Here is a 12,811-nt window from a genome sequence, read left to right as displayed (position 1 = left end):
CTTCTGTGGCAGCCATTCCTGCTCAGCACGCGGGGTGAGGAGGATGATAGGTTTAGGCACATTTAGAAACAGGCTGGGGTGAGAAGTTAAGGACTTTTCCTTCTGGTTGCCTCAAGTAAATAAGAAGCATCACCTGGTGAGTTAGGAAGTCTCAATGAAATGACGGCCTTGAGGAATGCCAAGAAACCCTGTGGGTCCCCGTGAGCTCAGACTATGTGGTTGTAACTTTTTCCAGTGGTGCAAAGTAGCCGGGGCCACAAAGATCGGACTCATGTAAACATTGGTTTGCAGACTGAGGTTAAGGAAAAAACTAGCTAGCAGTAATCTGTGCTGGACGCAGAGGGGCTGGAGCAGGGAGGCCGTGACAAGGAGGGTGACAGGGAGGGCCAGGTCTCCCAGAAGCCCACAAGAGGTCTCCACCCTGAAGCAGGCTGGCCCTTGCTGTATCACCAGAGGGAGGACAGTTCTTTCCTGTCAGGCTGCAGATATCCAGCAGGACTGTGTGATTGCTTAGATAATGGACAGTTTCACCCAGACATGACTGCTAGGATTCTGGATTCAGACTTCAGGGAATGGTGTTAGTCAGCTGGGAACCACTTCCAGCGAGGGTGATGTGGAGGCCAGGTAAGACAGGACGCTGAGTACCCGATTCCGGGTAGGGGACAGTGGGTGAAAATACAGGTGTGGATCCCGGAGGCTAGGCGTGAAGGCTGGTTTGGGAATCAGTGTTGTGGTCACAGTGTAGCTGGCCAAATGTCCTTTTGTTGGCAGGCAGAAGAGCGGGCTGTGTGGACACATTGTCCCATCCACTCATCAGCTCTTTGAGGTGGGCATCAAACCAGGCCACAGAGGAGGAAGTAGGTTTGGGCAGATGCCCAGTCACGTAGCCAGTTGTTGCTAGAACCAGGATTAGGAACTAGATCTCTCTGACTCAGGTGCACGCCCTCATCTTGAGCTCTGCCGTATCCTGAACCACCAGCTTCTGGGTGCCAACTGATACCAGAGGTGCTCGATTTTCTCAGATGGGAATGGCCAAAACAAAACCCAGAGCCCCGGCCTGTGCAAACCAGGAAGGAAATGTGTCCATAACTGCAGCCCTGGGTTCCAGCTGTCAGAAGGTTTGATCAACCAGGGGCTCCGACAGCATCAACTGGGGCGCTCCACTTTTCTAATGAGCTGTGTCTTGCAAGTTTTATTTAAGGGACAGCAGGACACCTCCTGGTTTTGCTGTCACCTCCTGGACGTGCACCAAGAAAGGGAGCCCCTCTGCAGGGGGTTCTGCAGAAGTCCTGCACCAGCCCATTGTGCTGACTGGCTGCAGCCAGTGCTGAGCGGCCCTGAGCAGGCTTGGGCCACATGCCCCCTGGAGGGTAGAGAGTAGGCCTCACTGGTATGGGGGCTGAGGACCATGGCCAGGGATCCCCAAGGAAACAAAGCTCATGGAGGGAGACTGGAGGCAGTGGATCCTGGGGAGACAAAAACTGCTGACCACCCCTGGGTGGGGTGGCCGTCAGCAGAGAGTCCAGGGCTGACTGGGAGAGATAGTACATGTCTTCTGCTGTGTCTTCACACAGCCCTTGAAGCATATGCTGCTGGGTGAGAGGACAGTGCTCGGTACACATGGGCTGTGGGTAAGCGCAGACTGCAGGTTAAGTGTAGATTACAGGTAAGTGCAGACTTTGAGCACATGCTCTTCAGTAAGGGTACTGTTGGGTGAGCATAGACCGTAGGTACGCCACAGGTCAGCATAGACACTTAAAGAAGTGTGGGTTTTTTTTTTGTTGTTGTTGTTTTTTTTTTTTTGGTTCTGGGGTGCTTAACCAGGGGAGCTTAACCACTGAGCCATACTCCCAGCCCTTTTAAAAGATACTTTATTTAGAGACAGGGTCTCACTGAGTTTCTTAGGCCCTCGCTAAGTTGCCCAGGCTGGCTTTGAAACTCAGGATCCTGCTTCCTCAGCCTCCTGAGCCGCTGGGATGACAGGCTGAGCTGGAATTGTGTCCACGCGTGCTCCTGGATGGTCCTGCCCCAGTACAGGTGACAGTGGTGTCACTCTGAGCTCTGCTCTGCCGCTGCTCTGGCTACCCTGTTCTCACTGTTGTGCCCACCTTAGCTGTGCCACTGGGGAGGATAGCGACTCAGTGGAGGCAGCCAGTCACTGGGCCACTGTTATTTTCATGTGGCATCTCAGTGAGTGAGTGTTAGTATTGTTGAAAGACACATGCATTAAGTGTTATCTTATAGTGGAAATTACTTATTTTTAAAATTAAATTGTTTTTTCTCTTTTCAAAAATTTTCTGCTTTATATTTTAACCTCATAAGTGGCTTTTAAAAAAATACATAGCTCTAAATTTTTTAAAAAATAATTTTTTATTTTTTTTAAGTTGTAGATGGACACAATATCTTTATTTTATTTTATGTGGTGCTGAGGATCGAACCCAGGGCCTCACACGTGCTAGGTGAGCACTCTACCACTAAGCCACAACCCAGCCCCCCTAAAATTTTAAAGAATTTTTTTTTTTTAATTGTAGTTGGACACAATACCTTTATTTTATTTATTTATTTTTGTGTGGTGCTGAGGATCGAACACAGGGTCTCACACATGCCAGGCAAGCGCTCTGCACGGAGCCCAGCCCAGCCCTAGAAGCTTCTTATGCCATCCTTGAAGGGTAAACTTTATTGGGCTTGCTTCTTTTTTGTGGTGCTTGGGGCCAGGCCAATGCTGTATCACTGAGCTACCAGCCCTCGGAAGTTCATTTTTAGTGTATCTCCAGAGAGTATGAAAACCTTTGTGTTGATCGTTAACCTTTGTAGCAATTGTTTCAAAATCTTATCCAATATTTCTATATTGTCTTTTTTGAAAAAGCTGATTTTCAAGAATTTTATTATCAGAATACTGTATTCTAAGATTATCCTATTTATTAGAATTGAGTAGTCACAGAAAAGATAATGTCCTATTGTGTCCTTTTCTATCTAATAGTGACACCATGTTCTGGGGACTAAACGTGGGTGTGTGAGTGATGGAGGTCAGCAGGTCCTTCCACGTGGTATGTGAGTGATGGAGGTCAGCAGGTCCTTCCACGTGGTGTGTGAGTGATGGAGGTCAGCAGGTGCTTACACGTGGGTGTGGGAGTGATGGAGGTCAGTAGGTCCTTACACATGGTGTGTGAGTGATGGAGGTCAACAGGTCCTTCCATGTGGGTGTGGGAGTGATGGAGGTCAGCAGGTCCTTCTACATGGGTTTGTGAGTGATGGAGGTCAGCAGATCCTTTTACATGGGTGTGGGAGTGATGGAAGTCAGCAGGTCTTTACACGTGGGTGTTGGACTGATGGAAATCAGCAGGTCCTTCCACATGGGTGTGGAAGTGATGGAAGTCAGCAGGTCCTTAATGTGTGTGTGTGATGGAGGTGAGCAGGTCCTTCCACGTGGGTGTTGGAGTGATGGAGGTGAGCAGGTCTTTACACGTGGTGTGTGAGTGATGTAGGTCAGCAGGTCCTTACATGTGTGTGTGTGAGTGATGGAGGTCAGCAGGTCCTTCCACATGGGTGGTGGGAGTGATGGAGGTCAGCAGGTCCTTCCACGTGGTGTGTGAGTGATGTAGGTCAGCAGGTCCTTACATGTGTGTGTGTGAGTGATGGAGGTCAGCAGGTCCTTCCACATGGGTGGTGGGAGTGATGGAGGTCAGCAGGTCCTTCCATGTGGATGTGGGAGTGATGGAGGTGAGCAGGTCCTTCCATGTGGGTGTGGGAGTGATGGAGATCAGCAGGTCCTTCCACGTGGGTGTGGGAGTGATGGAAGTCAGCAGGTCCTTACACGTGGGTGTGTGAGTGATGGAAGTCAGCAGGTTTTTCCACGTGTTGTTTGAGTGATGGAGGTCAGCAGGTGCTGCGCACTTTGGGCTCCACACTTTCTCACTCTGCGGTGCCACTTACATTTCTTGTCCTCCTCTGTGAAGCCCCTGATTTGTTATTTGCAGGAAGCAATGTAGGACTGGAGTCAGGCGTCCTGGGGTTTGGTCTGCAAGTTCCCGTCTCTTGGTTGGGTGGGACCTTCCGGGCCTCCCAGTGTGAAAGCTGCCAGGCTCCCAATATGCTCCCCCTGCCTGGTGGAAAGCGGTCCTGGGCTGGGCAGGAAGGTCGTGGGTCAAGTCCCTGGCTTCAGGGATGAGGACCGAGCCTGGGATTTGGTCTGAGTCCTGGTCACATGGAGTTCGGGCAGAGCAGGATGAACTTCCTGTCTCTGCGATGGTCGCCCCTTCTTCAAGGGGCTTGTGTAGGGCTGAGGGCAGGCAGTTCTTTCATGCGATCCCAGCAGCGCTTGATGAGTGGCGTCAACTGGGACGCATTTCACTGGGCACATGCCTAGCCACAAAGAAACAGAGACAGGAAGCACCATTTAGAACGGGGGCCACAGCCGGGCGGGGAGCCCTCAGGCCTGCTCACGCCTCGCCATCTGCCAGCCATGTGGCCGCTGTTCAGTGCGCCAAGGCCCTCACCCTTCTTTCTGGAAGGAGGGACAGAGTAGACCTCTCAGCAGCTAGTGTGGGCACAGAATGGGATAATAACGACCAAACTGTGGGCTGGGGCTGGGGCTCAGTGGTAGAGCACTTACATAGCATGCTCAAGGCCACATAAAAAAGGAAATAAATAAAGGTGTTGTGTCCTACAACTAAAAAAAAAGACCAAACTGGCCACAGTGCCTGGCACATAGTGGATGCTCCTAGTCGTGATGGCGCAGGTGTTTGTGGAAGAAGAAAGGAATGAAGATCACAGAGCACCTGGCTGTGCCCCCGTGCTAACCCTTCAAGGGACAGGTGCCCCAGGCACATGGCTCCTCCGGGTCTCTGGCTGTCGGGCACAGCTGGCACCAGCAGTGTCCACGCACCAGCCTCCATGACCGGCACTTCCTGTGTGCTAGTCTGTTGGAGTGATGGAGGTCAGCAGGTGTACCAGGGATTGAACTCAGGAGCACTCAGCCACTGAGCCATATCCCCAGCCCTATGTTAGCTTTGCCAGTGGCATCCTGCTGTGGTCTTCCCTTCCCAGGCAAGGGAAGTGGAGCAAAGAGAGGTGGGAAACTGGCCGAGTGACTCAGTCAGGGTGATGCGCTGAGGATGGCCGCCGTGTCCTCGGTCTCTCTTCCTCCTGCTACTCCACACTGCCTTCCATGGAGTGGGGAGCAGTTTTGCCAGCCAGGACACACACCTGAATTGTGTCCTGTTGACTCGGCCCTGTGTGCCTGAGACCACAGCCTGCCATGATGCGTGTTCTCTGGGCCACCCACCCCTTGCGCAATTCCTGCTGTGCCTGGCATGCACCTTTGGTCCCTCATTTTGTTTTTTATTTTGGGGGAGTACCAGGGATTGAACTCAGGAGCACTCAGCCACTGAGCCATATCCCCAGCCCTATTTTTTTTTTTAAGTTTTTCTTGTACTTGTAGCTGGACACACCTGTATTTTTATTTATTTATTTTTACGTGATGCTGAGGATCCAGCCCAGCACCTCACACGTGCTAGGCGAGCACTCTGCACTCAGCCCCAGCCCCAGCCCTATTCTGTGTTTTATTTAGAGATGGGACCTCACTGCGTTGTTTAGCGTCTAGCTTTTGCTGAGGCTGGCATCTGCCCTGCTGGCTCCCGAGTGCTGGAGTCACAGTGGCCTTGCTGACAGTTCATGCTAAGCTCCAGCCCCCATGCAGCCGCCCCCTCTCTTCTCTTCATTGGCCAAAAGCTTGGGGCCACCCTGTGTGTCATGCCCATGCCAATCTTTCTGGAAATACTGCTCATCCTGCCTTCAAAAGGGAATAAGTGTCCGGCCACTTGGCACCTCTGGTCTGAGCAGTCGGTCATCCAACGTCTCAAATGACTGGGCTTGGAGCTGGGCTCTCTGGCAACTCAGCTGGTGACCGAGTGAGTGCCCATATCCCTGGGTAGCTCCCAGGGGACGGTGAGCTGCTCAATCCTGGTGTGACTGCCCCCTTACCATCTCCGCTCCGGCCCTTCCTCATCTTATCCAAGTCTCCTTCTGTCCCCTCCTCTCTAGCTCCTGTCCTCACAGCACCAGGTGCCGTGCCCCCAGGCCCTTGCACTAGCCAGCCTGCGCCCTGCACACTCCTCCTCTGTCCCTTTCAGGCTTGCTCACGGGTCAAGTCACCTGGCCCTGGGAACACACCGCCCCTCGGCATCTCGTCCCCTCCACCTCTTCATGACACTGTCTTCTAACGACGTCTTGTACTATATACCTACTGTCTTTGTGTCCCTTCTCCTGCTGGAGCGGGCTCCTTGGAGGCAGGTCCTTTTTGTTTTTCTGTCATTATTATATCCCAACATCCAGAATGGGGCTGCCCATGTGGCAGGTGTTCAGTCGGTGCCTGCTGTAGGAATGAGCGCATCCCAGATGCCTCATGCCTCATGGAGGGAGGGAGGGAGGGACGGGGGAGGGAGACAGATGATTTGCCCCGCTGGGGAGTGAACCCAGGGAAGCTCTACCACTGAGCTGACCCCAGCCCCTTTAATTCATTATTCTGAGTTAGAGTCTTGCTAAGCTGCCCAGGCTGTGCCCTATCACTGAGCCGCACCCCCCACCACCACCCTTTTCACTTTTTATTTTGAGACAGGGTCTCGCTGAGTCCTCCAGGCTGGCTTCATCCTCGGGAGCCACCACGCCTGGCTGGTCTTGCGATCTTCCTGTGCTGTAGTCCATCCTCCCTCTCCATTCCCACCGTGCACGCCAGCCTCGTCGTTCACCCATCAGTGACCTCTTGTTCCATGTCATCTTGACAGGTAGCCTGAGTTACATTTGTGAAACTGAGATATGATTTTTTTTTTTTATTACAATCCCAAACCCTTTGCCAACCAGGGTGGAGAGTAAAAAGGAGAGGCTTCAGGCCTCACCCTGTACTTGGGGCCTGTGATTCAAGGTGGAGCGTCTGGGCGTCTCTGTGCTGCAGCTGCAGTGCAGGTGGAGAGTCTGGGAGTCTCTGTGCTGCAGCTGCAGTGCAGGTGGAGAGTCTGGGAGTCTCTGTGCTGCAGCTGCAGCCCAGGTGGAGAGTCTGGGGGTCTCTGTGCTGCAGCTGCAGTGCAGGTGGAGAGTCTGGGAGTCTCTGTGCTGCAGCTGCAGTGCAGGTGGAGAGTCTGGGCGTCTCTGTGCTGCCCAGGTGGAGAGTCTGGGAGTCTCTGTGCTGCAGCTGCAGTGCAGGTGGAGAGTCTGGGGGTCTCTGTGCTGCAGCTGCAGCCCAGGTGGAGAGTCTGGGGGTCTCTGTGCTGCAGCTGCAGCCCAGGTGGAGAGTTTGGAGGTCTTTGTGCTGCCCAGGTGGAGTGTCTGGGGGTCTCTGTGCTGCAGGCTGCAGCCAGGTGGAGAGTCTGGGGGTCTCTGTGCTGCAAGCTGCAGCCCAGGTAACCTCTGGCAGGTTAGAGATTCCTGCTCTGCCCAGGAGGTGGACTCCTCAGCCAGTGCTGCCTCCCCTCTTCTCCTGCCATCCATGTTCATTTGGGACTTCTCTCAGGATACAGGGTCACCGCCCCCCACCCCATTCCCTGCACCCACCCCCCAGTGTAAACCCTGTTCCCTCTGCTTGGAGTCTAATCTGCTCTGGCAGACTTATTTCCGGATCTGCTTGCTGGTCACTTTCTCTATAATGTCTTTCCTGGTACCATTCCTGTGACAGGTGACCATGCCTTTGCTCTTGGGCGTCTTGGAGGGAGCTACTGTGATGTCTGCACCTGGTCTCCCCGTGTGACTGGCCTCAGTGACACTTGTCCTCTGGGTCTTTTCCAGAGCTGCTGCTGATGCCCAGGGTCTCCCACTAAATGCATGCCCTGATCTCCCCAGCCCAGCTTCTCAGTGTGTTACCGTGAGAGCCAAACCCGCCAAGCCTGGCGCATGTGCAGACCTGTGTTAGCAAGTAGACTCTAACAGCCTTGCTCAGCGCTCTCCAGCTGGATGAGGTCCCTACTCTGCGTCTTGTGTGACCTCGATGTGCATCTTCTCTGGGAGGTTTATTCAAGACAGAGGTGCCCCTCTGGCTTTGGATTCAGCTTACTCCAAGTGGGATCCGGCAGCAGAATTCCCTGGTGAGGGATGAACCACAGAACCATCAGGGACCCCAGGGTCTGGGTGCAGACTCAAGAGTGGCCCACCAGGGCTCTGGTAGGAGCCGGGCCAGGGATGACATCGGGGCAAACCACTCTTTCTGAAGCTGCAGGGACTTCTAACCTCCACCTGCCCATCATAGACCCCTGGCTTGGGGACAGCAGGACACTGGCCTCACCTCAGTGAGGTGGGTTGGAAGCTCTCTGGGACTGCCATGTGTTTGCGTGTTGACTGACTGTATGAACCAAAGTGGGGGGTTGCCGTATGCCTTCCTGCTTAAGTAAGTACCTCATATTAAAATACGCCACAGGGGCTGGGGATATGGCTCAAGCGGTAGCATGCTCGCATGGCATGCATGCGGCCCAGGTTCGATCCTCAGCACCACATACAAAGATGTTGTGTCTGCCGATAACTAAAAAATAAATATTAAAATTCTCTCTCTCTCTCTCTCTTTAAAAAAAAATAAAATAAAATACGCCACAGGAGCACAGGAAGGATGCAGATGCTGTCACTGTGTCATCTGGTGGCGGCCGGGAACAGAAGAGCTCTCAGACATGAGTAGAGAAAGGATGAGCAGCTGACAGGAAGTGGGTATGGGCAGGAGCGGGGCAGTCCAGAGTTACGTGGCCGAGAAGCGTGAGAAGGTTTTCTTTGTTTGCAAATGTAAGATGTATTGAAAACATTAAAAAGACAGATTTTTACTTACCAAATCGAGCTTAAAGAATCAAGTTTAATGTCTGGGGCTGACAACAGCAGGCAGCGGTGGCCCTGGCTGAGAGCCAGTGGGCAGGAGTGGCCCCCAGGAACATGGGTGAGTGTTTTGACTCCCCACCCGTCGTTCAGTGGTCGGGAGGCATCGGGGTGTTCCAGAGGGTAGACCCCTAACCACCGTCAGTCGCAAGGCTGAGGAAACCTCCTCTGTGTCCTTCATTCACAGCGGACAAAGACTCAGCCAAACATCAGTGGGAGTTGGTGACGGTACGCTGGCCGTGGCCACTTGGTCACCACATTGCTGTGATGGGGGCTCTTGGCCTCAGGGAGCACCTCAGAATCGGGCCTGTGCCCTCGCCCTCCCCCTCCCCCACCGCTGGCAGCCACAGAAGACGGCCCCCAAGTCCACATCTGCAGCCAGGGTCCCAGAGCTGTAGACTTGCATCCCCAGCTGCCTTCGGAGGAACCGCGTCCCCAGATGAGCCCTTCCACCCAGACCTGTGTCCCCTGCAGCCTGGACCCAGGCACACCCGCTGCCCCTGTCCACCTGCTGAGGCTCTTCTCATGCTCCACTCTGGCCCCCCACCCTCCCAGGGCTGTCTTTTTCCCAGGCTCTGTTCCGCTTGGTCTTTCCCTGTTGCTCTTCCCCATGTCCATCTCAGGGGCCACTGCTGTGTTTCTGAGGCACAGTTCTGACCATATTGCCCCTACCCTAAAAATGAGGGATTCCTTGTTTATATTGAACACATGACATACTCTTTAACGGGGCATTTAGGGCTAGACCTGTCATCCTAGCAACTCAGGAGGCTGAGGCAGGAGGATGGCAAGTTTGAGGCCAGCCTCAGCCACCTAGTGAGACCCTGTCTAACAAGTAAAAAGGGCTGGGCGTGTATCCCAGTGGTAGAGTCCCTGATTCAATCCATCAAAAATGAAGTGAAGGCACTTTGAGGCTTGTCTGCAGTCCACCTACACTCCATCGTCATCCCTAGGACTGTGCAGCAGTCAGCAGGCACCACACCTTCCGTGTTTCCCGGCCTCTAAGCCTTCACTTACGGGCCCGCTCTTGGCAGTTGCCTCTGCTTCTGCTGTGAAGCCTGCAGTGGGTCTATCCCAGCTGGGACCTGCTTGTGCCTTTCTCCTGTGATGGGGCTGGTCCAGAGCCACGCCTGCTCCCCCCGCCCTCCTCCCTCCCTCTATGACCTGGGCTCAGGAGTCCGGTGGTCGTGGTGTTCCTCCTGCTCATAGCGTTGTAGCTCCTTAGCAAACAGGGAGTCACTGCTAACCAAAGTCAGGAGCAAGTACGTGACTTCAGTGATACTTTTGATTGTATATTTTACTGAACGAGATTGAGCTTTAAACCCAGCAAGTAAAGAGCCTCACTTTTAAAGTGGGAGGATTCTTACAGAAAACTCCACTTGCCTCAGTCCTGCTCTCCTGAGAACCTTCTTCCCACGGAGCCACTTCTGTAGGCCTCTGGCTGGTGGCGGGTGGGTGTGGAGACTTCCTGGGCCTGCCTGTTTCCAGGCTGGCTGTGCTGCCATTCTCCCCAGCCGTGAGGTCCACTCCAACCATGAGGTCATCCCCAGCTGTGAAGTCCACCCCAGCCGCGAGGTCCACCCCACCTGGGAGGTCCATCCCAGCTGTGAGGTCCACCCCAGCTGTGAAATCCACCCAGCCATGCAGGCCTCTGAGGAGCTGGGGAGGACTCCTGCTCGTGTCCCTGTCCCACCTCCGCCCCTTCAACCTGGCAGAGGTCCTTCTGGGTATCTGTGAATGGGGGAAATTCCTGGTGCCTGCCCCCGAAGGTAGCCGTGAGGACATGAGAGGAGGGTCCCTGCACTGGTGCCTAGGCGGCCTGTATGAGCAGGATCATCTGACCCTTTCCCCTCATTCAGGGTGGGCGTGGCTTGGTGACCACAGTGTAGTCCTCTTAGCTGTCAGTTTCTATTTTTAAATAATTCTCTTGAGAAAGGGGGAGAGCCCCAGCCAGGGCTGGAGCAGCAGCCCTTCCAGGCCTGTCTCCCCGCTGAGCCTTCCGTGGACGCCTTGGTGCGGGCAGTAACGCCTGCGACCCCAGAGGGATGGCCCGGCGGCTCTTCCTTCCCTCCGTCCTGGAGTGCAGAGCAGAGCTGCGGTGTTTCTGGTCTTGAGGACACGCCGTCGTCCTGCGTGTTCTTACACACGGGGACGACCCGTCATGTGTGCCTTGCAGGTTGGAACAGGTTTTCCCCATGGGAGGCTGAGGCAGGCAAGGCTGTGTCCCTGCCAGGTGGCAGCTGAGGGTTGTGGCGTCAGCACCTCACGGGGAATTAACCGTGCTGCTTCTCTTCTGACACCAAGCTGCGCTGTGCTTGCTCTGTCCTTTGACAAAGCCACCACCGCATGGCCTTTCCTAGGCTGGTATTGGAAGTCGGTGGAATTGGCAGGTTAAATGCAGTCTGGTGGTACCCCATCCCCTCTGCTGACGTGTTTTCAGTGACTCCAGAGTAAAGGACACATGGTGGTGGTGGCCACTCTGAGAAGCACGTGTAGAGACAGGTACCAGGTACTTTAAGGACTGGGGAACTTGACGTACTTTATGAGTCTGATACGTGCGTCTTTTCTTTTTAAAGTCTCACCTGGAGTTTAGGTGTAAGAAACAGCTATACCCTGCTCTGGTGGACGGTCAGACAGGACCTCACCTGGCCTCTCGTTTCCCGGGGTGGCCCCAGTCTCCACTTGGCACACGTGTTCTGGGGTGCTGGGCTCCTCCTGATCACTGCTGAGAAGCTCCTGGCTCCCAGGTCCTGGTGCCTTGTTGGACGTGCTCACCTTGGGTGCCGCCCACTCACAGCTGCCTGGCGTCCCCCTGACCCCTCCACCTGGATCCCTTGCAGTCCTGCAGTCTCTGCCCTCAGAAGACCCTCTTGGCCACTCTCTTGGGCTGAGCCTCCTTCATCCTCTCGTGGAGCCTGCGGCCCGCGTGGTCTTGGCGCTGGCTGGCCTGCAGTCGTGGTGTTTGGGCACGTGGCTTCAGCGCCAGCCTCCCGCACCCACGTGTCTGCTGGCTCACGCCCTCCCCCTCGGCTGCCCTCGAGTTCTCGATGGTGGTGTAGCATCGGCCTCGTCTGTGTCACCTCAGTTGTTGCATGTAAACCACACAGGGCGCTTGACGAGCGGCGGGCCCCAGCTGGCACCGTGCGGGTTATGCTGGGTTTGCCATGGTCCTCCTGGTCACGTCAGGTGGGCGGCTCCTCCCCGACTCTGGACGCTTCAGAGCACTGTCCACGGTGCTCACCTTGGCTTGCCCTAGGCCTCTAGCCCCTGGGCTGGTGCCCTCTCTAACCTCCTGCGGCTGCCCTGCCCAGGCTGGGCTCCTGTCATTTTACAGAGAGACGCTTCCCACTGTCTGGCTTCCTCACGTGTTCAGGGGCCCACCCAGAGGCAGAGTCCAGGGTTGGGTTGAGTGCAGGACTTTGTTCCATTCTCCACATGTGCCCGGTGTGCATCGTGCACACAGGTGCCGAGTGGAGGGAGGACTTTCCTTTCCTCCTCCGCAAGAGGGGCGGGCAGAGGCCTGATTCGACGGTCCCAGAGGAGATTGCCGTACAGAGGTCTTGGCCTCCTGTCTGGGCTCCTAGTCTTGGCAGCCAAGGGTGCCCAGGCTGGCCACACTGTCCCTCTGGCGCCCTCTGGCCCTTGTCTTTGGTCTGCTCTGGGAGCCTGGCTCTGGCAGCCGGTGATGCAGAATGGCACAGGCTCCTGCTTTCCAGTGCTCCTGAGCCCGCCATCCTCACGCGGTTCCCCGCCATTCCCCAGCGCTGCCAGCTGAGTCAGGAGGAGCAGAGGTGTGATGTAGGGTGGTCAGCAGGTGTCAATGAAGAGCAGTAGGTCAGGGGTCCAGGAAGTGGGGTTTCAAAGGATTCTCGGAGATGTAGCCACCAAGGTGCTATAGCTGGGCAGCGGAGCGTGAATTTTAAAAATCAGCGTCCTTTGCCTTAAATGTCCTGGTAGTAATTTAAGGTTCGAA

General features: G+C 54.9%; 1 protein-coding gene across 1 annotated transcript in view; it reads left to right on the top strand.

The window, feature by feature from the left end:
• Positions 1-12,811, top strand: part of Egln1 (egl-9 family hypoxia inducible factor 1) — a 41,343-nt gene that overhangs the window by 18,851 nt on the left and 9,681 nt on the right. The window lies entirely within an intron of this gene.

Source organism: Marmota flaviventris, chromosome 12 (assembly GCF_047511675.1).
Source record: "Marmota flaviventris isolate mMarFla1 chromosome 12, mMarFla1.hap1, whole genome shotgun sequence".
Lineage (NCBI taxonomy): Eukaryota > Metazoa > Chordata > Mammalia > Rodentia > Sciuridae > Marmota > Marmota flaviventris.
This window is presented reverse-complemented; position numbering and strand designations above follow the sequence as displayed.